The sequence below is a fragment of the Ornithorhynchus anatinus genome, chromosome 4, assembly GCF_004115215.2.
Source record: "Ornithorhynchus anatinus isolate Pmale09 chromosome 4, mOrnAna1.pri.v4, whole genome shotgun sequence".
Taxonomy (NCBI): domain Eukaryota; kingdom Metazoa; phylum Chordata; class Mammalia; order Monotremata; family Ornithorhynchidae; genus Ornithorhynchus; species Ornithorhynchus anatinus.
The window spans coordinates 107298399-107324274 of record NC_041731.1 but is presented as its reverse complement, the minus strand read 5'-3'; the positions used below and the strand labels follow the sequence as shown (position 1 = coordinate 107324274).

The 25876-nt window shown below is 40.8% G+C and overlaps 1 long non-coding RNA gene across 2 annotated transcripts in view; it reads left to right on the top strand.

The window, feature by feature from the left end:
- LOC103169458 overlaps positions 1–23129 on the top strand; it is a 29846-nt gene extending 6717 nt beyond the window's left edge. The window contains exons 3-4 of one of the 2 annotated variants that reach the window (XR_003758796.2): positions 19543–19647; positions 22978–23129. This is a non-coding gene — a long non-coding RNA (uncharacterized LOC103169458). Of the gene's footprint in view, positions 1–13974; positions 14343–19542; positions 19648–22977 lie in introns of those variants that run through there. The other variant, XR_003758797.2, reaches the window with a different exon arrangement.
- The last annotated feature ends 2747 nt before the right edge of the window (positions 23130–25876 follow it).

Below are 25876 nucleotides of genomic sequence, written 5' to 3'. Positions count from 1 at the left end.
TCAAGATGGACTAGGTCTTATTTCCCAGCAGTCTGGCTGCCCCTCCTTTCTTCACAAGCCTTCCATCTGATTAAAGGCACTAATTAAACTTTCCCCCAGGAGGGCTACTAGAGAGGGACTCTTCTTGCTCTCTCTTCTCCATATTACATGTGGGAGATAATTGAACTGACCACCAGAGACAGGGACCGTGTCTAATTTGATTCTTTGTTGCTACCTCAGTGTTTAGCATAGTGCTTGAGAACAAAGTAAGCACTTAACATATTCCACAGTGTGTCCGTTATATTGCTGTGTTGCACTCTTCCAAGTGTTAGTACAGTGCTCTCTAAACAATAAGGACTCAATAAATATGACTGATCGATTGATTGATAATTATTAAAAGGTAGACAAGACTTTAAGATGAACTTCTTGTATTTGAATGCCAAATTAAACTAAGAGTTCATGATATTTCTAGGCCCAAGATCAATATTGACTCATATCCTGAATGGCCTGTGTTTTATAGATGGACATTTATTATATTTACTTGAATACTGAAGTGTAAATGGAAGATTTTTAAAATCATTGGTCAATCAAAACCTAACTGAGAAAATGAAATGTTTTAAGCACAGTTTCTTTTGCTTTTATCCAAGAGCCAGAATAAAGTAAAATAATAAAATAAAATGAGAATAGATATGGAATTAAAACAAAAACACCTACATTATTTCAGTTCTTTTTCAGACCACCCCTAAACATATTTGAACCATATTACATATGTGATATAACTAAAATATACATTGGTTATTATTCCCCTCTTAAGGGTCTCTAAGGACCTATGATCTCCGATTTAGCAATGATACTTTTCCATCTTAAGCACAGTTTCAAATTCCTGGAGGTAAATGCTCAGTTTGGATTATAATGATTCATATTAACATAGCTTGGTCTCCGTCTCACCACCAACTCAGTTTACTGGTTCCTCACTTGATCAGAATATTTTGATTTACAATAATATATATTCAACTCTGGAATTCTAAATCTCAGAATAGAATGTGTGTGTAATAGAAATCAAACATCTCATTTGGTTTTAATATTAGAGCTATTTTCAGGGCCTTCCATACACAATTTGCCTAGCAACAAAATTTCATTCCATTTCATTATGAAAGGCTCGATTTAGTTTTAAAATTATATATGTATGTTGGCAGTATGAAAAGTTAGCACAGATGTATGCCTTCAATTTTCAAAAAGACTGCTTATAAAAATGTGTGACAATATCTGAGTTAAGGGACCCCATATCATGCAACTTAAATATCATTAAAAGGTTCTCTGTGATACCTGCAGCTTTCATTGAGGAACCGCAAGCAAAAGCTGATATATGAACTGGTCATTTTTACCCTAGTGACTGCTGTGGAACGTTGAACAGTTTAAAAAAGAAAGGCCAGCATATCCATCAAAGGCACAACCGTTAGTTTTCAGTGTCATTCATTAAAGATGATTTTCGAGTGAATAACACACTGAGCACTGACCTTATGTTCAATGCTAACTCTGTGCCCAGTCTAATTCTCCAACTGTTTGAGATACTTTGACACTCTAAATGCAGTGAGGCCACTTCGCCCTTATGTTCTCCCATTGTGTTTTTGGTGAACAGAGTCTATAGGCTTTAGTTGGCTGAACTTCTACTTCCCCTAGATCAAACTGATCATGTAAGGTCAACCTGAACCTGGTGGTTCTTACTGCTATGTTGACCCTGGGAAGCTTAGGATCAAGCAGGAATGAGAGCTCCATGAACTAAACTCTGAGTAGTCTGGTGAAAGATGGATGCAACTCACTAAGAATAAAGCGTAATGAGATTTTTATAAGTAAGGGAACTTTTCAAGATTAGGAATATAGTCTTGAATAAGGGGAGGTGTCTACCAACTCCCTTATATTGTACTCTTCCAAGCACTTAGTACAGTGCTTTGCACACAGTAGGTGTTCAATGAATACCGTTGATTGATTGATCGAATGAGGTTGGATTATTTCAGAAAGCGTTATTTAGCAAGAAAAGAGAAAATGAAAGAAAATTAACCTAACACTCACCCTCATCATATATGTTGAATTTCTATTAAGTGCTTGGGAGAGTACGATACAATAAGTTCCTGCTCTTCGGCACCTAGTAGGGTAAATAGACACTAAAGTATAATACTCCTAGAAAGAAGTAATAGAGTGTATAAGAAGATATACACATACATACTGCAAAGTATTTGAAGACCCAAGTATTTGGGTGGCATAAAAGTATGGAAGTGATAGTTGGGAAAGACAAGGCAGGAAGGTTAGAAATTAATCAGGGAAGGCCTCCTGGAGGATTTGTGGTTTCAGGAGAACTTAATCACATAAATAAACATCCATATATCCTATTGACAGTGAGAATTTATCCACTGTCGATCAATCAATAATCCCTTTCACCTTATGCACTCATAAAGTTTTCATTTGCAAGGGTACTATACACAACATTGTTTTGAACTATACTTTACTCTCCTAAGCACTTAATACAGTATTCCTCACTGGTTAAGCACTCAATAAATACTACCGATTAATTGATTGACTTGGTAGCATTTTCCTCCTAAGGCCTCTGTCCTCAGGAAATCACTACAACCAAGCCTGCAAGATTCACCCCTCTAACTCCAACCAACTCACTGCACCTTAATCTCGTGTAACTCACCACTGACCCTTTGCCCATGTCCTCTTTCTGACCTGGAACTCCCTCTCCCTTCATATATATCACCATTTTCTCCATTTTCAAACCCTTCTTCAAATCCCATCTCCTTCAAGCTGCCTTCCCCAAAGAAGTTCTCATTTCCCAAACAGTACAGTGCTTTGCACACAGTAAGTCCTCAATAAATACCTTTGATTGATTTCTACTGATGATTCCTGTCTGTCCGCAGCTTTGCTACTCATTTGGAGCTGTTCTTCCTTACATATTCAAACTGTTTCTTTTCCACTCCTACTTACAATTTCTCCTCATCAGTGTAATGAGTCCACAGGAAGCGATTCTGAGTGACTGTTTTTCGATCCCACGCACAATAACTGCAAAGAACAAATTTGCAAAGGAACTAGGCTGCTCTGTTCTAGGATAAATCACTGCGAGCTACCCCATGGGTCAAAGCATGGGGGGAGTTCTCTCTCTCTGCTCTACTCGGTAACAGGTCTGGACCAATAGACAACTGCCAAGTGCAGCCACTGTGATGTCCAAGGCAGATAAAGGTGGTCACTTTGAATCACATGGGGGAAGCAGCTTGCAGAGGCTGCATTATCCATCCACACTGCTGGCATGGACTCGAGCATAGCAGAGCCACCGGGAACTTCTCCAAACCTTCCAACGCAGGATCAGTGGCTTGGGCTTCCTTGTGCAGCAGACCGGTACCGGATATTTGTTGGAGTGGATGTGAGTGAGTGTGTGTGTGTGTGTGTGTGTGTGTGTTACTCCCCTGAACGTGGGTTAAGAATTAAGAAAAGCTTTCCATAGTAACCTTGGTGGTTCGGCTCTTTACTCTGAATTTGTCACAGAGTGGCTGGTCTAGGAAATTCCTGGTTGGTGCAAGTTGGGGGTTTATGACAATCAATAAACCGTGTTCAATAATTTCAAGATTGCTAGCTTCAATCTCAAGCAGGGAAAAATAAACCAGATGAAAAAAAAAAACTAGGTAATAATAATAATAGTAATTATTATTATGGCACTTAAGTGCTGTGTGCCAAGCATTGCTCTAAATCCTGGGATAGATACATGTTAATCAGGTCAGACAAAGGTCCCTGACCCACATGGGGCTCACACTCTTAATCTTAGAGAAGCTGTATGGCCTGTTAGCAAGAGCAAGGTCTTTGGAGTCAGAGGACATGGGTTCTAATCCCGGACCCTCCTCTTGCTGCTGTGTGTCCTTGGGCAAGTCAAGTTACATCGTCTGTAAAATGGAGATTAAGACTGTGCACCCCATTTGGGACAACCTGATTACCTGTATCTACCCGAGCATTTAGATCAGGGTTTGGCACGTTGTAAGCATTTAGCAAATACTCGTTTTGTTTTGCTGTCTCTCCCTTTTAGACTGTGAGCCTGTTGTTGCGCAGGGATTCTATCTATCTGTTGCCGAACTGTACATTCCAAGCACTTAGTACAGTGCTCTACACACAGTAAGAACTCAATAAATACGATTGAATGAACAAATATTATCATTATTATTATTATTATTAATCCCCACTTTACAGATGAGGTAACTGAAGCACAGAGCAGTTACGTGACTTGCCCAACATCACACAGCAAACAAGTGGCAGAGCTGGGATTAAAACCCAAGTCCTTCTGACTCCCAGGTCCGTACTCTATCCACTAGGTCATGCTGCACATTGCTTCTCTACAACTTCTGTTACTGACATAGAATACAAATCATATCACCAAAGATTGCTACCTAAGATGCACAATTACATGAACTGAATTCAACTGATGGACAGAGATCCTCATTTTCGGCAACCTCCCCAAGATTAATGGTTTTTGAGGTGGCTTCACATAGTGACTATTACCTTTGTCAAATCTATTAAGTCTCACTTCTGGAGTTCATTCATTTATTCATTCAATCATATTTATTGAGCACTTACTATGTGCAGAGCACTGTACTAAGCACTTGGAATGTACAATTCAGCAACAGATAGAGCCAATCCCTGCCCAACAGTGGGCTCACAGTCTAAACAGGGGATACAGACAACAGAACAAAACAGAACAAAACAAAAAGAAGCAAGTAGTCTGGTGTAAATATCATTAAGATAAATAGAATCATAGATATATACACATCATTAACAAAATAGAGTAATAAATAATATATACAAATATGCACAGTGCTGTGGGGGAAGAGCAAAGTGTGGGAGAAGGGGGAATGGGGAGGGGAGGAGGAGCAGAGGGAAAGGGAGGGCCCAGTCTGGGAAGGCCTCCTAGAGGAGGTGAGCTCTCAGTAGGGCTTTGAAGAGGGGAAGAGAGTTAGTTTGGCAGATGTGAGGAGGGAGGGCAGTCCAGATCAGTGGTAGGAGGTGGGTCAGGGGTCGACGCCGGGAAGGCTGAGAATAAGAGACCATGAGGAGGTTAGCAGTAGAGTGTACGGGGTGGCCTGTAGAAGGAGAGAAGGGAGGTGAGGTAGGAGGGGGCAAGGTGATGGAGAGCTTTGAAGTCAAGAATGAGGAGTTTTTGTTTCATGCGAAGGTTGATAGGCAACCACTGGAGGTTTTTGAGGAGGGGACTGACATGCCCAGAGCGTTTCTGTAGGAAGATAATCCAGGCAGCAGAATGAAGAATAGACGAGTGGGGAAAGACAGGAGGAAGGGAGATCAGAGAAGAGGCTGACACAATAATCCAGTCGGGAGTTGCTAGAGAAAAGTGCATAGGATGCTTGGAGGAAGCAGTATGGGAACCCTTCTACAACCAGGTCAGGGGCAGGTGGTTGGGGATTCAGAGTGGAGTGACTTGGACATTAAGTCCAATTGGCAGCATGTATGACTCAGCTCAGACATCCTCCAGGTCATATCTCAATCACTTGAACCCCAACCACCACCACCAACCCCATCTCCCACCCCTTGCAGTTTCGGATTTTGCTATGGTAAGAGCGCCAAACTTGTAGTAAGGTGATGTGGGGAACAGTGTCTAATGCTAAGAAAGCAAAGTTCAGTGGGTTCGGAGTTTCTACTGTACCCTTCCTCCCATGTTCAAAATCAGAGTGGTAAGGGAACTCAACAGGTGCTCTACCAAACAGATCATGGCAAAACCTCAACAGGAAGCTTTGCCCACCAACGGTATCCCTCCTGGAGAAACCCATCAGAGTCAAGGGTTTGAGGGGTACATTCTAAGACAATGTTTAAATTGGAAGAAGTCAAAAAAAGGGTCTCAAAAGGCTTCCATTTGTCATCATAGTCATAGATTAGCAAGCCAAACACCTATCGAGAGCAGAATTACTCTTGAAGCATCTGATTAAAGTATTTTTCATTTGCTATTTATTTATTTATACCCATCCTCAGCTCTTAAATAGATGTTCATTCAATTGTACATTCAATTATTGATTTTGATTACTCTGTATGTATTTTTATGTCTCCCATGCTATGTTTCCTTGGGAGAAAAGAATGCCATTGCTTTGCATTTTCCAGGCACTTAACATAATACATTGAACCCAGTGGATCGATAAATCAATTAATATTTATTGAGTGCTTACAGTGTGCTTGGGAGAGTTCGGTACAATTGAGTTGGAAGACGTTCCCAGGTCAAAAAAAAGATCATAGAAGATACAGGGTTTATAATCGTGTCTGGAACATAGTAAGTTCTTCACAAATACCAAATTCTTTTAAATAAATGCCTGCTTGAAAGCCAATGGTTAGATGTTTCTTTTTGATATAGAAGTGAATGGACAACAACTGGAGGTTCTTGAGGAGTGGGGAAACGTGGACTGAATGTTTCTGTAGAAAAATGACCTGGGCAACAGAGTGAAGTATTGTCTGCAGTGGAGAGAGACAGGAGACAGAGAGGTCAGCAAGGAGACTAATACTGTAACCAAGATGGGATAGGATAAGTGTCTTGATTAATGTGTTAGCAATTAGGTTGAAGAGGAAAGGGACATTTTAAGAATGTCGTGAAGGTTGAACTGACAGGATTTAGTGACAGATTGAATATGTAGGTTGAATGGGAGAGAGAAGTAGAGGATAACGCCTAGACTTTTGGCCTGTGAGACAGGAAAGTTGGTGATGCTGTCTACAATGATGGGAAAGTCAGGAGGAGGGCATGGTTTGTTGGGAACGTAAGGAATTCTGCTTTGGATGTAAGCTTGAGGTTTTGGTGGGGCACCCAAGTAAAGATGTTCTGAAGGCAAGAAGATACAGCCCTAACTTCATGGCCCTAACTGTGGCTGGCAACCTCACAAATTGTAGTAAAGTCCAAGATCTTACAAGGCAGAAACTTTTTTGTTTATTAAGATTTATTTTCAGTACATTGAATTTTGAGCCAGAAGTGTTATCTACAGGTTGTCCTGGTCAATTTTTGGAAGCATGTAAACATGTTTGCAATAGAAAGGTTACTTGAATCAAGTAAGCTTCTTGCGTCCTGACTATACATACATGCTTCGGTGACTAAGTTTGAGAACAATAAAACAAACAAGACAAAAGGCAAATTGTTTAAGGAGCAAGATCATATGCTTAAATGGAACTAGCTGGGTTTCAAAGACTTTACTTGGGCATAGTCGGGGGAACTGAAAAATTTACAGGCTGGCCTATTATTATAGCTTGGAAATGAAGTCACAACTGCTGTGACTAAGCTAAGCACTTACATAAAGCCATACTATGCAGCTGGTTGGACTTTAAAGTTACAAAGAGGATAATAGCTAATGGAAACTTCAGGGGTAATTTTGTCAAAAGAAAGAGATTACTCAAATCATTATTGGGACAGAACAGAGGCTGCAAGAGCTGGGAAAATTTGACTGCTTTGGGTTGTCATGGATTTAGGTGGTTTTTACTGGTTTATTAGTGTCACTGAATGAGAATAAATACTTTTTTGTGTTTGTAGTTTTACTATTTACTCCTGATGAACTTGTAGTCCTTTCTCTCTTTTTTTAAATTCTCTTAACCTAAAGGAGTGGCTAACTAACTTCCTTCCAATATTAAAACTCCTCGTGAAAATTCCCTAATGTTTAGCAGGATTTGCAACCTTTTTGGCTGCATATCATTCCAGACACATGCTGCATTCACTCTGAAATTTACAGGTGTTCAAGAAAGGACATATGAATGACACAATGGAATAAAAATTCCTCAATACTTTTTTTTTTCCCTCATGGAGATATCTAGACTACATGGTGATGTCCCAAAGGCAGCAGGAAATACAACTTTGCAAAGCAAGTGAGGGGCCCGGACTTGGAGATGTAGATTTGGGAGTTATAGGAACAGAAAAGGTAGTTGAAATGTGTGAAGCCACGCTTCCCTTGTGAATGAACGTAAGATTACTAAAGGAGGACACAAAGACCCAAGCCTCTCAGGACACTCACAAATAATGGGTGAGGAGAAGAACCCATGTTAGCAAGGGAAACTGAAAAAAGAATGGTTAGAGAGGAAAGATGAGAACCAGGAGAATACTGATATGTTCAATCAAAGCCAGGCAGGGTTTCAAAGCCAGGTAGATGGTCAACCACATTGTAAGCATCCAGAAGTTGAAGGCAGAAGAGAATAGAATAGTGGCTATTAGATGTTACCTGAAAGGAAGAAAGAAGGTCCCTTTGCTCTGCTTTTGTCCATTATATTTTCTCTAGCAGCCAACAAACCGATCCAGGCACTTGTCAAATTCTGGCTTGACTATTGCATCCATCTTTTCACTGACTCCTGTTTCCAGCCTCTCGCTTCTTCAATCCATAACCTGCCATCTGAATCATTTTACTAAAATGTCATTATATACCTGTCCACCACCCCTCAGAAATCTCAAATAGCTGTCTCCACATCAAACAATATCTTCTAATGATTCTATAACTGATTAAGGCATTTTTTCACTATGACCCATTAATCAGAGAAGCAGCATAGCCTAATGGATAAAGCCTGGGCCTCTGAGTCAGAGGGACTTGGGTTCTAATCCTGGCTCCACCACTTGTCTGCTGTGAGACATTGGGCAAATCAGTTACCTCATCAGTAAAATGAGGTTTAAGGCTGTGAGCCTCATGTGGGACAGGGACTATGTCCAATCTAATTATCTTGTATTTACCCCGGTGTTCATTGCCTGGCACATAGTAAGTGTTAACAAATGACATTAAGAAATGATAATAATAGAGAAATCATGTGAAATCCTGCAAGATGAACCTATAAGTAAATAGCTTATTATGGTTCCTCATCTCTTGTCTTCATATTTTAAATTATGATATTGCCTGATCTTCTAACCAAGGGGAAGCATGGGAAAAAAGGGAGGCAGGACTATCCATGAACCTCTGGAGGAAGAGAAGGGAGCAGAGCCGAACACTGGGATGTGGATCTTAGGATGTGGACTACTATCTACTGGAGCAATGCGTGGGAATTTTCCTCTGCTGGAATGAGGGGCAGGAATGAACCGAAGCAGCTCTCTCCTGGATCTTCAGGAGGAATTGTGCTTAGCCAGGGGATTTTCCACTGTATCCCCCAGCCCCAGGATGGTCACCCATCCAGGGGACAGAAAGGCAGCAGAGAAACTGTATGGACAAAGTGGGAGGTGCTTGCATGTGTTATTCTACTGGACTGCTCAGTATTGGCATGGAGCATGTCTGCTAATTCTGTTGTAGTGTACTCTCCCAAGTGCTTAGAACAGTGATCTGTACATAGTAAGTCTCAATAAATACCATCGATTGATTGACTGAAGGGTGGGTGCAAAGTGCAAACCAAAGCAGCTCCGTCCCGGTTCCTTGGTAGGGATCATGCCACTCCACTAGGGAACAGAGAGGCTGCTCCGGTGGGTCCAGGAGAGATGAAGGTCATCTTCACACTCTGGATGGCCTAGTGGATAGATTATGGACCTGGGAGTCAGAAGGACCTGGGTTGTAATCCTGGCTCTGCCCTTTGTCTGCTATGTGGTCTTAGGCAAGTCGCTTCATTTATCTGTGCCTCAGTTACTTCATTTGTAAAATGGGGTTTAAGACAGTGAGCCCCATGTGGGACAGGTACTATGTCGTGTCCAACCTCATCCACTTGTATCTACCCCAGCACATAGTACAGTGCCTGGTACATAGTAAGTGCTTAACAAACACCATCATCATCATTATTATTATTATTATTATTATCAACCTGTGCTTCTGAGTGGGGACCAAAATGGGGTTCCTCCCCTCTAAGCAGGGAAGTGCCTGCAGCTCCTTGCCGAAACCCGGAGCCTCCGGCCCCATTTCCAGGACGGCAAAAAGAGACGTGGCATCAGATTTGCCTGCATCCTTGAAGTGGACTTTGACTCCACCTTCAAAAGGGATGAAAATGAGAAGCTTTGTGTTCATTTTCTTTTTATTTTTTGCATAGCTAACTAAATAAATGAATCCCCCAGGCCCATCAGCAGTCCAGGGCCTGCTGCACCCACTGCCCCACCCAGTGGGATGGTGGCCTGTTCCTCCATCCCAGCTGGCCTTGTCCTCCCCTGCGTCTGGCCAGAGCCGGCCCCGCTGATGGCAGGCCTGCATAGTGGAGCCCGGTGACAGCAGCACCCATCCCATGTCCAACCCTTACCTGTGCCTCCATCATATTTATTAAATGCTTACCGTGTGCAGAACAGTGCAGTAAGGACTTGGTAATGTACAATATAACTGAGTTTTTTGACATATTCCCTGTCCACAAGGAGGTTAAAGTCTAGAGGGGGACACAAATATTAAAATAAATTATGGATGTGGACATAAGTGCTGCGGGGTTGAGGGTGGCATGAATATCAAATACGGAAAGGGTACAAATCCAAGCACAAGGGCAATCCAGAGGTAATAGGGCAAAAAAGGGCTTAGTTAAGGGAAAGTCTTTGGGAAGAGATGTGATTTTAATAAGACTTTGAAGGTGGAGAGGGTGATGGTCTATCGGATATGAAGGCGGAAGAAGTTCCTGGCCAGAGGCAGGACACAGGCAAGGTGTCGGCAGCGAGATAGACAGTATTGAGATTGAATATATTAGTGTTAGAGGAGCAAAGTGTGCAGGTTAGGTTACAGTAAAGAGTCAATGAGATAACATAGAAGGAGGCAAGGTGATTGAGTTTTTTAAAGCCAGTGGGAAGGACTTTCTGTTTGCTGTATAGCTGGAGGGGTAACCTCTAGAGGCTATCAAAGAGTGGAAAAATATGGACTAAACTTTTTTTAGATAAATGATCCAGGCAGTAGAGCCAAGTTTGGACTAGAATAAGAAGATACAGGAGAACAGGGAGGTAGCAAGGAGGTTAATGCAGGTGTCATGGTGGAATAGGATAAATAGGATAAATATCAACCTGGAAGAAGTTTGGATGGAGAGGAAAGGGTGGACTGTAGTGATGTTGTGAAGGTAGAACCGACTGGATTTGGTGACAGGTTGAATATGTGGATTTAATGAGAGACATGACTCAAGGATATGCCGGGATTACAGGCTTGTGAAATAGGATCGATAGTGTTGCTATCTACTGTAATGGGAAAGTCAAGGGGAAGACAGGTGTTGGGTGGAAAGATAGGGAGTTCTGTGTTGGACATGTTAACTTCGAGGTGTTGGCAGGACATCCAAGTAGTGTTGTCTTAAAGAGAGGATGAAACAAAAAACTTCAGGGAAGGAAACAGATAAGGACTGGATATGTTCATTCGGAATCATCCATCATCTGCATAGCCATAAGCCAGTGTAGATGGAGAATAAAAGGAGATCCCAAAATGAGCCTTGAGGAAGTCCCCCGTTAGGGTGGGAGGTCAAGTTAGAGCCCGTGAAGGAGAATGAAAATGAGCAACCAGAGAGATAGAGGAGAATCACAAGAGAGCAGTCAGTGAAGTCGTGGTTTGATAATGTTTCCAGGAGAAGGAGGTGTCAAAGACAGCTGAGGGGTCAAGAAGGATTAGGATGGAGTAAAGGCCTTTAGATTTGACAAGAAGGAGATAGTATTAGTAATAGGTATTTATTGGGCACCAACTAAGAATGATGCACTGTGGTAAGAACTTGGGAAAATACAACAGTAGCATATGACACATTCTTTGCCTACAAGGGGCTTGCATACTAATGGGGGAGACAGATGAAAAAAATTTATGAGCAGGGAAATCTGTGTACATTAACAGATCAATCAAATACATAGAAATGTCCACACATATGAATGCTGAGCATGGATAAGTATAATAATATTGGTATTTGTTAAGCGCTTACTATGTGCAGAGCACTGTTCTAAGCGCTGGGGTAGACACAGGGGAATCAGGTTGTCCCACGTGGGGCTCACAGGCTTAATCCCCATTTTACAGATGAGGTAACTGAGGCACAGAGAAGTTAAGTGACTTGCCCACAGTCACACAGCTGACAAGTGGCAGAGCTGGGATTCAAACTCATGACCCCTGACTCCAAAGCCCGGGCTCTTTCCACTGAGCCACGCTGCTTCTCTAACACATAAGCTGCAGAGGTAGCTTTCATGTTGATATAGTCTTTTTTAAAAATTTTATTCTCAATCTGTTCTTCTCTGAATAAACTACATGGAGACCATCAGAAACCATTTAGGGCATGGAAGACAAGGCTGAAAACATTGCCACCATTAAGAGATGTGTGACTGAAATTGTTTCAGCATAAAGGAGTTTGCTGATTCCTATGCAGACACAACCAGTGACTTCATAAGTCGTGAAGCTCTGTTTGCTCTGTATATGATATAGTCATATATGCCCATTCCCACAGGAAACAACCAGGAATAGAATGAATATGATGCACTTTTGGATGAACCCTGGCCAATTTCCACAATTAAACCAAATAGATTTCAAAGATTCCCACCTATTGCATAATTGGGTATTCGGAAAGTTTTCAGAAATGATGGAAAATGCAGAAAAATGTATGGTCAGCACCAACTTTGGGCAAATCTCACTGTGAGAAAATCTGAATTAATACCTCTAGTAGCACAGCATTTTCTTCATAATAAAGGATTTAATGCTAACCAGAAGGAAGAATCCACATAATCACCAGAACTTCTTGCTGCAGCCCACAGCTTTTCCTTGGAGGAGCTGGCAAGGTCAGAGCCTGCATAGCTGGTGAGAGCTAATGAGATTACTGCCTGACATGATAAGGCTACAGGCATTCAAAAAGACATTTTTGCATCTCAAACTAATTAGCAGATATTTTTCATGAGTCTGGTGCTTGTTGTTGTTGTTGTTGCTGTTTTTCGGGAAAACTTCATAAACAATATCTCCCTAAACTGTTTTTTTGCCTAAACACAATCACCAGTAAAGAGTTTGACATAAATATTGCATCCATCATTTGACCATATTAATAGCATTTTAACTGCAGTAGGCATGAAGCAAGGGTTACCCTGGTCACATGCTTTGTGCTGCTTGTTCTCTCCTGACCTTATGCTATGCCTCCCACTAGACCTCCCCCAGACTCCATTTCATCAAGAAACTTTGCATTTTCCTCTTCAGATGCACCCTGGGAATCTCACAGCCAGCTGCTATGGTGCTTCGCAGGAGGTGATGTAGCAGCCAGAAGAGTGGATCCTGGGGCATATCAGACTTTTTAAAGTGCCAACTGCAGCTGCTAAGCAGAAAAAACCATGAGCCATATCCTCAGATGCACATTGCATGGCGTGCACATTTGATGTTTTCTCATTTCTTTCCAAAACAGCATGTGCCACATTTCAGACCCAAAACCGTTACCATCAGGAGCACAGCAGAGTGTACATGCAAAGTATCACTAAATCATGTCTCCTGGCTGTTCCCACCTGTGACACCTAGAAATAGCTGGTCTTTGAGACATACAGTGATTATAAAGAGAAAAAAAACTGGCAAATCCAAACTTTTATTCTCCCATTTTGTATATTTGTTTCTACTCCTTGGGGGGTATCTTCTTTCAGATTCATTTTACCAGGTTGAAGGCAATTTTTACTTTCTGAAAACTATAGGGTAAACAAAGTGCTGTGGAATAGCAGAATTTAGGTGGTGTGTGAAAGGTCCTGATTTATTTCATTTTTGATTTACTTTTTGAGGATAATTTAGGCATTGGCTAGATTAGTATCTTTGACATTTGTTTTCTGCTGATATATCTGGCAGAAGCATGTAAATTAGCTGAAATGGCAAAAAAATTAATGTCCCATAATCCTTTTTCCTATTCAAACACCAGTCATTTTATCTCTTTCCGAATATTCTTATTGCCTTGTTTCTGAAAAATTTCACAAAACAGTGGTAATGTGTCACTTTTTCCATTGGTACTTTTGCTCCAAGAGTGTGGTAACCTGTTATCTGCTTTTATTCTGGTCAGTACAATTTTCAGCAGATCTGGCCCTTGACCAGTCACGTTAGGTCACCAGACAACTTTATACCAGTTTTTTTTTTTATTTTTTATTTTCAGAGCTCAAAGAGACTTCCCCAGAGACTTCCCCTACCAAGTTGCAAGACTTAGATATGACATCTGTGTTCAGAGAGACCTGGGAGAAAAATACAGAAGTTTGGAACAAGTGGGATACTCAGAAGTCCTCCTGGAGAAACGTTTGAACAGTTTAGCATGCTTCCTCAAAATGATACCCGTGATGTCATCACTCAAAACTCTGCATGCCTGCCTATCACATGCATCTCCTAGGTGGCCACCAAATCTGAAAGTGTTTTTGATATAAAGGCACATCAGACGCTCAAATTATTTATGTCAACTACCATTGAGATAGGAAAAAATATGTCGTAAGAACTCATTACTACTCAATAAACAGAGATAAGTTAAGGGTAGAGAAAAGCTATACATAATATCAAAAACACTAATCTGAAAGAGAGTGTCTTTCACCCACCTTTGTACACATTCCCTGCTCCTTCTTAATCTACCCTCCACTCCCATATTTGCCCATCCACCAATTTTTGCACCTCCCTTATAGATGCCTTTTTTTTTTTTTTTACATGATGCGCCCAATACTATTTTCTGGTGACCTGCCCATACTCATTTGCTTGCAAATACATCAGTCAATCAATTGCATTTACTGACCATTTACTGCATGGAGTACACTTTACTGAACACTTTGGAGAAAACAATAAAGTTGGTAGACCAATATATGCACTCCCTCCCAAATATGTCTGTTCTCACTATGTTGTTTTTGCTTCTGAGCTTCAGATAACTCCTTTATCCTTTTGGAGATGATATAAGGACTGTGGCTTAGTAGAAAGAGCATGGGCCTGAGAGTAAAAGTATCAGGGTTCTAATCTCAGCTCTGTCACTTGCCTGTTGTGTGATTTTAAGCTCACTATGGGTAGGGAAGGTGTCTATCAACTCTGTTATAATGTACTCGCCCAAGATCTTAGTACAGTGCTTTAAACACAGTAAGCATTTAATCAGTACAGGTCATCAATTGAATGAGTGATTGTTTTGGGCAAGTCATTTAACTTATCTGTGCTTCAGTTTCATCTATAAAATGGGGACTAAGTATCAAAAATGTCTGCTCTTCCTCATATTTAGACTGTAAAGCCCATGTGCGACAAGGACTCGGTCCAACTTGATTTTCTCGTTCTGTGCCTGGCATGTTGTAAGCACTTACTAAATACTACAATTATTGTTTTTACAAGTCAGAACAGGAGAATGAGCATTCTCTTGGAAGCTTCCCAGTCCGTAATTTGTTCAAACATCTGATTGGATGTTCACCCTATCATCTTATTTACCATAATGCATACTTTTTCTAGGGTTTGGGGTTTTTTTTCTATTCAGAGTACTGTTGTTTTGTGAGTCCACATAATGCATTCTAAAGCTAATTTGATCGCATGAGTAATAAATTGGGTTTTGAGACAAAATAAAACATTAAGAAGAATACACTTTTCAGGTTGAATTGCATTCAGAGAATCATCTTCTCTGTAAACAGTTATTATAAGTGACATAAGTGATTTTCATTTTCATTTTATAATATCATAACACCATAAAACATAGCCACACATTATAGTCAGGTTTTTTGAGTCCTTGCAGTTGCACTTGGGAGTGGGGAAAATAATTTCTTATCAACACCTATTGTAGAATTTCTTGATGGAACTCTAACAAGGGACACAAATGTAAGCTCATTCTCTAGACTTTAAGTTCATTATGGGCAGGGAATTTGTCTGCTAATTCTGTCATACTGTACTCTCCCAAGCACTTAGTGCAGTGTTCTCCACATAGTAAATGCTCAGTAAATAACATTAATTGATTTTGGCAGCTTCCACTTTGATCTTGTGTTCCATGAATTTCAGCCTCTTTTCAGTTAATTTATTTGCGATTACATGAGAGGCTCATAAATAAAACACCATTTGTCATTTTTTCTCTCTTCTCTCACTTTACTAAATTATGTTTCATCTTCCTGGCCAAAGACTGCAGACCTTGGCAGCTGAAGAAGACATGTTTCCCTGAACAAAATATTTTCTTGGCCCTAATAACTACAAATACTTTTATGCAATGTATAGTTATGCTCTTGTTTATACAGTACCCGGTATAAAGTGCATAGTAAAACTTCTTTAAAGGTAGAGTCTCCCAGTGCCTAAGCTACTCCCTGTTTTATATTAAGTAAAATTAGACGATAAAATGAACTTTTTTCAGGTCACTAATGCTTAATTTGTACTGGGAGACATGCCAGGGTTCTGAATATCTGCAACTCTCCTAGCCTCAACCCTGAATGTCTGAAGAGCTGGGAAGTGGTTGAGATAAGCTCCTTTGATGGGCGAGCGGAGGGGACAGAAGAGAGAGAACAGAATTGAGAGAGGGAGAGAGATAGAGAGAACACTGGAGAGAGACTGAGAGTTGAGAGAGAGGACAAGAGAGAGAAAGGGTGAGAAAGTAGAAGTGCAGACTTGGATGTGTCTATGCTTCTCCATAGGTGCTGGATCACTCATTTATTCATTCAATCATATTTATTAAGCACTTATTGTGCACAGAGCACTGTACTAAGCACTTGGGAAAGTACAGTACAACAATAAACAGTGATATTCCCAGTCCACAGTGAGCTCACAGTCCAGAGTTAGTGAGACTGGCATTGACACAAATAAATAAAATTACAGATATATACATAAGTGCTGTGAGGCTGGTTGTGTGGAGAGAGTAAAGGGAGCAAGTCAGGGCAACATAGAAGAGAGTGGGAGATGAGGCAAAGTGGGTCTTAGTCTGGGAAGGCCTCTTGGAGGAGATGGACCTTCAATAAGGCTTTGAAGGTGGAGAGAGTAATTGTCGATTTGAGGCGGGAAAGCATTCCAGGCCAGAGTTGGGACATTTGCTGGGATTGGCAGTGAGACGTGAGATCGAGGCACAGAGAAGATTAGCATTAGAAGAGCGAAGTATGCAGGCTGGGTTGTAGAAGGAGAGAAGTGAGGTGAGATAGGAGGGTGGAAGGTGATGGAGAGTTTTAAAGCCAATGATAAGGAGTTTTTGTTTGATACAGAGGTGGATAGGCAACCACTGCAGATTTTTGAGGAGGGCGGGTGATATGTTCTGAATGTTTCTGTAAAACAGTGATCTAGGCAGCAGAATGAAGTATGGATTGAAATGGGGAGACATAGGAGGTTGAGAGGTCAGAAAGGAGGCTGATGCAGTAATCTAGGCAGGATAGGATGAGTGATTTAATTAGCATGATAGCAGTTTGGATGGAGAGAACAGGGTGGATTTTAGCGATGTTCTGAAGGTGGGATAGGCAGGATTTGGTGATGGATTGAATATGTGGGTTGAATGAGAGAGAGGAGTCAAGGATCATACCAAGGTTATGCGATCAAGCACAGGTACAGCACTCTGACTGCAAGTTCTCATCCTAAACCTGAACAAGCTATAGCAGAGATTAAACAATGAGTACCACCTAATGCCATCTAAATTTTACTTTAGAGAAGAGCTCTAGAACCCCGCAAAATCCACATACCTCCAACATGATGACACCATTATGGTACACTGAATCTCCAGCTTAAAACATTTGATGCTATGTGCATCTCCTAGACATACGTGGCCACCTTACATATAGGGTACAAGTAAGTGAGATCTTTATGAGCAACTAATAACCAAATTTAACATCTAACATTAAGTACTAATCATTCTTAGTCTTTTTCCCACGGCATGGCACATCTTGCATTTTCTATTGAGGTGCAGAAATCAATTAGTGGTATTTGATGAGTGTTTGCTATGTGCAGGGCACTGTACTAAGTCCTTAGGGAACCATAATATAACTCTGAACCTGATTCCTGAAGCCGCATGGCTTAGTGGAAAGAGCACAGGTTTAGGAGTCAGAGGCTGTGGGTTCTAATCTCAGCTCTGCCACTTGTTTGCTGTGTGACCTTTTGCAAACCACTTAACTTCTCTTTGCCTCAGTTACCTCATTTGTAAAATGGGAATTAAGACTTTGAGCAACACGTGGGACACCCTGATTACCTTGTATTTACCCCAGTGATTAGAACAGTGCTTGGCACATAGTAAGTGATTAACAAATACCATAATAATAATTATTATGATTATTCCCTTTAGTAGTTTGCAATCTAGTGGAATAGTAGAGTAGTACTTCGATTCTTCTCCCCCTTGAACCATTATCACAAAACTCCACTGTGGATGGATTCACCTTTAGGCAGATTATATTTTTTAAGAAAAATGAGGCAAGAGTTTTACCTTTCATGTTTGTTCAGAAATAATTACCAGATTGTACTGCACCTAATGCTGATTACTTTAAGAGGAATGGGAATAAGAGACCCTGAAGCCTAAGACCCTATTTTGTAAGTGATCTCTTTAACTATAACAGTAACAACAACAACAATCCTGTGGCTTAGATATTTTATTATTCACTTGTCGGGTGAGTGGGATAAGATACTTCATCCTCCTTAGATCTGAAGGCAGAAATGTGCTCAGCTGCAGACCAATTATGATATTCAAGTATTTTCAAGACTGCTGAATGGGAAACATTGAACTGTGCTTGTGTGATTAGCTTCATTGATTTCTGTAGAAAATGCAGTACTTAACTTCAATCAGTAAAGAGGTTCAGCAAGGGAAGTTCACTGTTCTGCAGAAATTCATAGATAATATGCAGAATAAAGGGAGATATGAAATGGTCACCATTATGACCCACAAAATCTTCAAGAATGCAAAGATCTCGTGAAATCTGTCCAAAAAGCAGAACAGGTTCGTCTTTCTCCTCACATAATTCTGTGCTTTCAAGCTTACTTTACTTACAGATTATAGTGTGCAATTACTTGCAAACAACTATTGATTACGTTAAAAATAAATAGGGATCCATTACATCGGAGTCTCCACTATTTCTAGTGTTCAGAAATGGTTTACTATCTTCCAGTTGAAATAGTGATGTCTTGCGCCTGGAAGATGATATGCCATGTACTAAAAAATATGGAAGCTTTTAACACAATGAAAAAGCTTAAGTAGAAAACTAGTGGTTAATGGATCCTCAACAATAACAGACTTGAAACTTGGTGAACCCATGAATCAATCTATCTTTCCGTCTAACCATCTAATTATTTCTATGGCGCCTATGACCATAGTTATTTAGGCTCTCTGACAGAGATATTAGAATTTAAACATAATAAATGAGGGAGAGAGGCTCTTCCCTGTCTGCACCTCATTGGAGCCAGATCAGGGGTGTTTTGAGGATTAATGACATAACGTCTGTAAAGCACTTTGAGCTCCTTGGAAGAAAGGTGCTGCAAAAACATTAAAACCTTCCCGTTCCCATTTTGCTCTTCTATTAGGACATGACTCCCTGTGTGCCAATGTGGGGCCATAGTCAGCCAATCCGCTGTCGTCTGCTGCACCAATGCCTATGACGTTCCACAGTTTGACAATGATCCTGACTGTATCCAAACAACAGTCCTAAGTATGAGTTGTCCACCCTTGCCAGGTTGTTCTCAGACTTTTCACTCTGTGAGAACTAAGAAGATATTAAGGGTAATGTGCAGTTTGCTTGGTAAGGCTGTGTCTTATTGATAAAGTTTGCTCCATTTGTAGATTCCCGACATTATCACCAGTGGACTGTAGCCCAGCAAAGATGTTAGCTTAAGCTCCTCGCAGACGATCACAAAATCCGGATGGCCAGTTACGATCATCAGTGTGGTGAGTAATATTAAATTATTCCAAAGTTTCCTATTGGTAGTAACCTCTAGCACTTGCATAGGCCAATGCTACTTATGTAGAATCCTTTTGTCAGGAATTCTCCTAACCTTGATGACTTTTTGACCTACGTGTTGTAGTTTTTGCAGTTTTTGTGTTACTAGTGTTCAGGTTTTGAGAATAATGGCACTGTTTCAAAGTGCACTGATATCATGGTGCTTCTGTAAAATGATTCTGTCAGAAATCTTCTTTCTAAAGATGTTGTCTTCCAACTGCTGGAAGTTGGTCAATACCTCCTAATCTTCTGCCACCTGGCCAGTCAAAAGTCATTTTCTCTGGAAGAGTTGACCACTGATTTTTAAATATTACCACTGGAAGTTATCATTGATTTTTCAGTGTCAAATGTCATCTGACAATATCAGTGTCATTGCCAAGAAATGGAAAATTCAATATTACATACTAAGTTATCTATAGACTACTGTTACTTATTGATCAATTATATTGGTCTTTCAATTCAGGGTTCATTGCAACAGAAGTGAAATAATGAGTCCCTACCAATCTGATATTACTGCAGTCTGAAGAGGCGAATTCAGAAAGAAGTAGCCATGGAGACCATTTGGTGTCCTAAATTAATCACCTGAATCTATCTTTCATATTCCATGGCTAGCTGAATGAATTTGGGTATATGCAGTTACACATAAAGATGGTTCCTTTTTAATTGGGAGTGCTTTACCTGGGTAGCCCAAAGACCTGGCAACAGAGAGGCCTAAGACACATCCCAGACCTCTGGTCCCTTTGGCTCCAGCATCTTTTACTCTCAGGAAGGCTGCAGACTGGGTCAATCCCGCAATGGGTCCTCTGTGACCCAGAAGTTGGGGAGCTAGAATAAGAAAGCCCAGACGAGGAGCAGAGACAGCCAGACGTATTGGCGCTTCCATTTGTCAAACCTCCACCCTTCCTCTCTTGAGCCTTGGGAAGGAGATTGGAGATTGATCTGTGACTTGGAGTGGTGCCAACTTTACACTTTTACCATTTTGTCCCTCAGTACCTCTCCCAGTATGAACTGAGCACTACAAGTATTTCATAAAAAGATAATGGCTCTTTCACAATTTCAGGGTGAAGGTGAATTATAGGAACCCAGCTAAGGAGGACCAGTCTGGGACTTGGACCTCTTTGGATCCTTTCTTTATCAGTTTACTGAGTAAGCCAAAGACTGTTATTTTAGTCTCCATGTTGCTAATATATCATTCACTTAATCAAGCAAAGTATCGTTGCAAGCCTAAATCTGTTTTATCTAGTGCTTGAGCCCATCCTGGACTTGCTTATGATTCTACCCATCCATTTAATAATTAATAATAATTACAGTATTTGTTAAGCCCTTATTATGTGCCAAACACTGTACTAAATGCTGGGGTAGATACAGCATATTAGGTTAGACACAGTCCCTGTCCCACATGGGGCTGGTAATGGAGGCCCAGAGAAGTTAAGTGGCTTGCTTAAGGTCACACAGCAGACAAGTGGCAGAGGTGGGATTTGAACTCATGACCTCTTACTCCCAAACCCGTACTCTTTCCACTAAGCCATGCTGCTTTCCCAGTATCTGGTAGACAAAATGCCCACTTTTACCCAGACCAAATCCAAAATTAATTGACAGCTCATTTTCAAGGTAATAGCCATTATCTGGAAATGATTACCCTTATTATTGATAATTTAGAATTTTGAGGTATTTTTTATACAAAATACACAGGTACTTCAAACTTGTATAGGCTGTAGTTGGTTCAGTTCTAATAATGGAACTTTAGGATGGTAGCTCCAAACTATATCACAAGATCTTGTATTCCCATGAAAATAGCACCATTTTATAGTGCATTGATATCCTTCTGCTTCTGTAAAAGTGGTTCTGTCAAAAACCTTTTCCCTAAGATATTAGTGTCTTTCAGCAGTTAGCCACTACCTCCTAATCTTCTACCATCTGGCTACTCAAAGGTCTTTTTCCTAGGAGAGGTGATCACTGATTTTCAAATCTTGCCACTGATGTTATCATTGATTTTCCAGTGCCAAATGTCATCTGACAATATCTTGTCATTTGCCAAGGGTACATTCCCTATAGACCAAGATTACTCAAGATAGAAGAATTTTGGTTTCACAGCTTGAGCCATTACTTTCTCAGGGAAGATAGAGCAATTTCTGAATGGGTCATCTCTCTTCCAATTCTTCTCCATCAAATGACAGCATGAGTGAGGTGCATCAATTCTTGGGGCCAGCATATTTCCTCCTAACTGCAAACTTGGAACAAAAACTACCTAACTCAAGTTTCAATGGTGTTGTCTTTGGCTGGCCATAGCTTCAGGACAGATGGTGCCATTTCTAGTCTGTCTTAATGCTTGAAGTGCTAGGCCCTCCATGAGCTTGCAGAGAAGCATCTTGGCTCAGTGGAAAGAGCCCGGGCTTGGGAGTCAGAGGTCATGGGTTCGAATCCCAAATCTGCCACTTGTCAACTGTGTGACTTTGGGCAAGTTACTTAACTTCTCTGTGCCTCAGTTACTTCATCTGTAAAATGGGAATTAAGACTGTGAGCCTCACATGCGACAACCTGATTACCCTGTATCTACCCCAGTGCTTAGAACAGTGCTCTGCACATAGTAAGCGCTTAACAAATACCATCATCATCGTCATCATCATCATCAAGGTCTCTACATTTCCCAACTCCCTTTCAGCACTGGAGTCAAAAGGGGTACGAAGGATGACAAATCGAGCATCACCAGAATGGGAGGTGCAGCAAAAAAATGACTTCTTGCTGAAACTCCTATTCAGAACTCTAAGTTTGCCCCCGTCTGACTTTCTTAAGAGCCCTCACAGATTTGCAGTGTTGTCACTTACCTCTCCTCCTTTCTTGCCCATTTGTCTTACACCTCTTATGATTTCATGGCAATAACAATAATGATAATAATAGTAGTAATCAAGGTTTTTGTTAAGCATTTACTAGGTGTCAAAAACTGTAGTAAGCACTGGGTTAGAATCACACATGCGGCCACAGTCAAAGTAAGAGGGAGAAAAGGTGTTGAATCCCCATTTGGTCGATGAGGGAATTGAGGAACAGAGAAGTTAAGTGACTTGCTCCAAGTTACATAGCAGATAAGTGGCAGAATTGTGATTAGAACCCAGATCCTCTGACTCCCAGGCTGACTCTCTATTCACTAGGCTACACTACTTAAAATATGGGATTTTTTTTTAACCTATTGGAGTTAGACTCTAGAATTATTTCTGGGAAGAGATGCTACAAAGGTAAATATAGTTGAAACAGTCTCTAAAATTGGCTTGTTCTTTTTTTAGGAAAGCATCTTGTCTGCTATCTTCCTTCCTTGTTCTATGATGGCATCTTTGTCATACACAGGGAGCAGCCCAACAGGTCCCATGATTGCCTTGGGTGAGAAGCTACCTTTTCAGTAGAATATCAGCACTGTGTTTAAAGAACTCAAATTGAAGAAGTCTGGGCTAATTTGTTGAAAATGATCAAAGGAAATATCCTGCTGTGTTTGAATTACTTTAACCAGTTGGATATTGATGCACAAATTGGGGGGAAAAACATATCCCTGATTTGTGCTCTTCCAAGGGCCAAGAGCCCCTTGTAGAAATAGAAGGAGCCCAGGTTAGCATCAGCTGGGAATGGAGGCTATGTGGATTCACAGTATGACATTTTTTAAGTTTCAGGCACATTATATTTCCGCTAAGATCTTGATTCTTAAGAAAACAAAGGTAGAATTTAAAATACTAAAGCTGTGTTTTCAAGTATCTCTATTGCAACGGGATGGAAAATAAATAATTTCTGGAGGGGATAATGTTCCTTTTTGTTAGAATCATAAAAGACAGTAAAGAGGTAAAGTCCATTTCATTCTTTAACTGGGAGGGGTAGCAGAGCTATGTAAGATTGAACAAAAGCATCTGCAATTGCCAGTACTTAATGTATGGGAATAACACCTTTTTGTGTAAATGATTAGATTCTCTGTTCTTCAAAGACAGCTGCGGCATCTTAATTACTTGTAACATAACTAGTCGGTTAAAAAACAAAATATTCAAGGTGAAAAGACATGATAGAATTAAGCAGTATTATTTCAACCTTGAAATTGAAGCTTTATCTTATCACTGTATTACTCTGAAATGGAAAACTGAACTTGTGTTAATCAGCTTTCCTGATTATAAATAGAGAATTGTAGAGATTTTTCCGAGCTTCACCTTTTTTTTTTTTAATGAAGTGTCATGACCACTGATTTAGGCTGACAAAGTTAGTATAGAAAAACAGACTTTGAAGGTCTTGATAAACCAGGTCTCTCTCACTGCAAAGATATATAACTTACCAAGGATTTTTTTTTATGCACACTACTTCATTTAATTTATTTAAATAAAAAAATTGGATTATATAGTTTTACAGCATCATATGTTGCCTCGGTCTTACTCTTCCCTGATGATATATACAGTGATGAGTGGAGTAAAATTTAAATATCAATGTCATTAGTCCTGAAGAAAAATGTCCCCTCCCCCCAAAAAAACAAAAGAGACAGTGATACATGGTATAATATAAGATAATGAGAGGGAGTGAGAATATGACTATGTTGGGATTTAGGAAACGATCAGATATTGATCAGCTTCTTTTTCATCTTTGGGTGTTTACTATTTCCAACTGACAAAAAAATCTTTAGATACATTCAGAACATTAATCTTTTTAACTGCTCCTTTTTATGCTATTGGTTAAGTGCTTATTTTTGTGCCAAGCACTCTACTAAGTGCTAGGGTAAATACAAGCTAATCAGGTTGGACACAGTCCGTGTCCCACCTGGGGTGGCCAGTCCTAATCCCCATTTTACAAATGAGGAAACTGAGACAAAGAAAAGTTAAGTGACTTGTCCAAGGCCATACACAGACAAGTAACAGAGCTAGGATTAGAATCCAGGGTCTTCTGACTCCCAGGCCTGAGCTCTTTCTACTAGACCAAATGTTGCTTGTGCCTCATTCATCCTGATGAATATCTATGAACCCCATTGACTGGTTGGCATGCCTCCCCAATGTTTGATAACGTTGGTATTTGTTAAGCGCTTACTCTGTGCCGAGCACTGTTCTAAGCGCTGGGGTAGACATAGGGGAATCAGGTTGTCCCACGTGGGGCTCACAGTCTTAATCCCCATTTTCAGATGAGAGAACTGAGGCACAGAGAAGTTAAGTGACTTGCCCACAATCACACAGCTGACAAGTGGCAGAGCTGGGATTCGAACTCATGAGCCCTGACTCCAAAGCCCACGCTCTTTCCACTGAGCCACGCTGCTTCGCTAAGCCACGCTGCTTTGGGCACTCAAAGGCCAGACCTCTTGAGACTGATCTGGTCTTGATCTGTGACAGGGGTGCGATTTGCATAAGAGGGGCTTGGTTCACTTTAGAATTTGTCTGAGCATCCTATAGGTTCTACCAATCTCAAATCGAAGGGGTGGAACCATAGTCCAACATGGTGACTGGCCAGTCTGTCCAATAGCCTCAGCACTCCCGATTTGACTATCATCTAATAATAATGATGGTATTTGTTAACCGCTTGATTGTGCCAAGCACTATTCTAAGCATTGGGATAGATACAAGTTGATCAGGTTGTCCCATGTGGAGCTCATAGTCTTACTCTCCATTTTACAAATAACTAAGACCCAGAGAAGTAAAGTGGCTTGCCCAAGGTCACACAGCAGACAAGTGGTGGAGCTGGCATTAGGACCCATGTCCTCTAACTTCCAAACTTGTTCTCTTTCCACTAGGCTAAGATACTTTTCCTCATGCTAATCTCATGCTACTTCTGATCTCTGCTTGGACTGCTGTTATCCCAGGGATTTAACTTTTTATTTACTTTTAAATGAAAAGGAAACAAACCCGAGGCTTCTTCCAGGTGTTTTGTTGCCTTCCCACTCCAGTCTTTTGAGTGGGGAGATGGATCTCGGCAGCACGAACCCTCCTACCACTTTCCTGTGGTGGTAATATCATTGGTATCTCTCTCAGAGCTCTGGCTTCCTCCCCAATCCTGAGAAATTTATCATAGAATAGCCTGGCCCTAAAATTTCAGGGTTTCAGGAACACCAAATTAGAGCTAATGTTTAGCACTGGAGGAAGGTCTAGTTTGGTCCAGAATTCTAGGATCTCCCTCTGTTGTAATTGAAGTCCCCAAGGAGTCTGTGAAACATCGCCATCCTTCCCCACCTCCCCA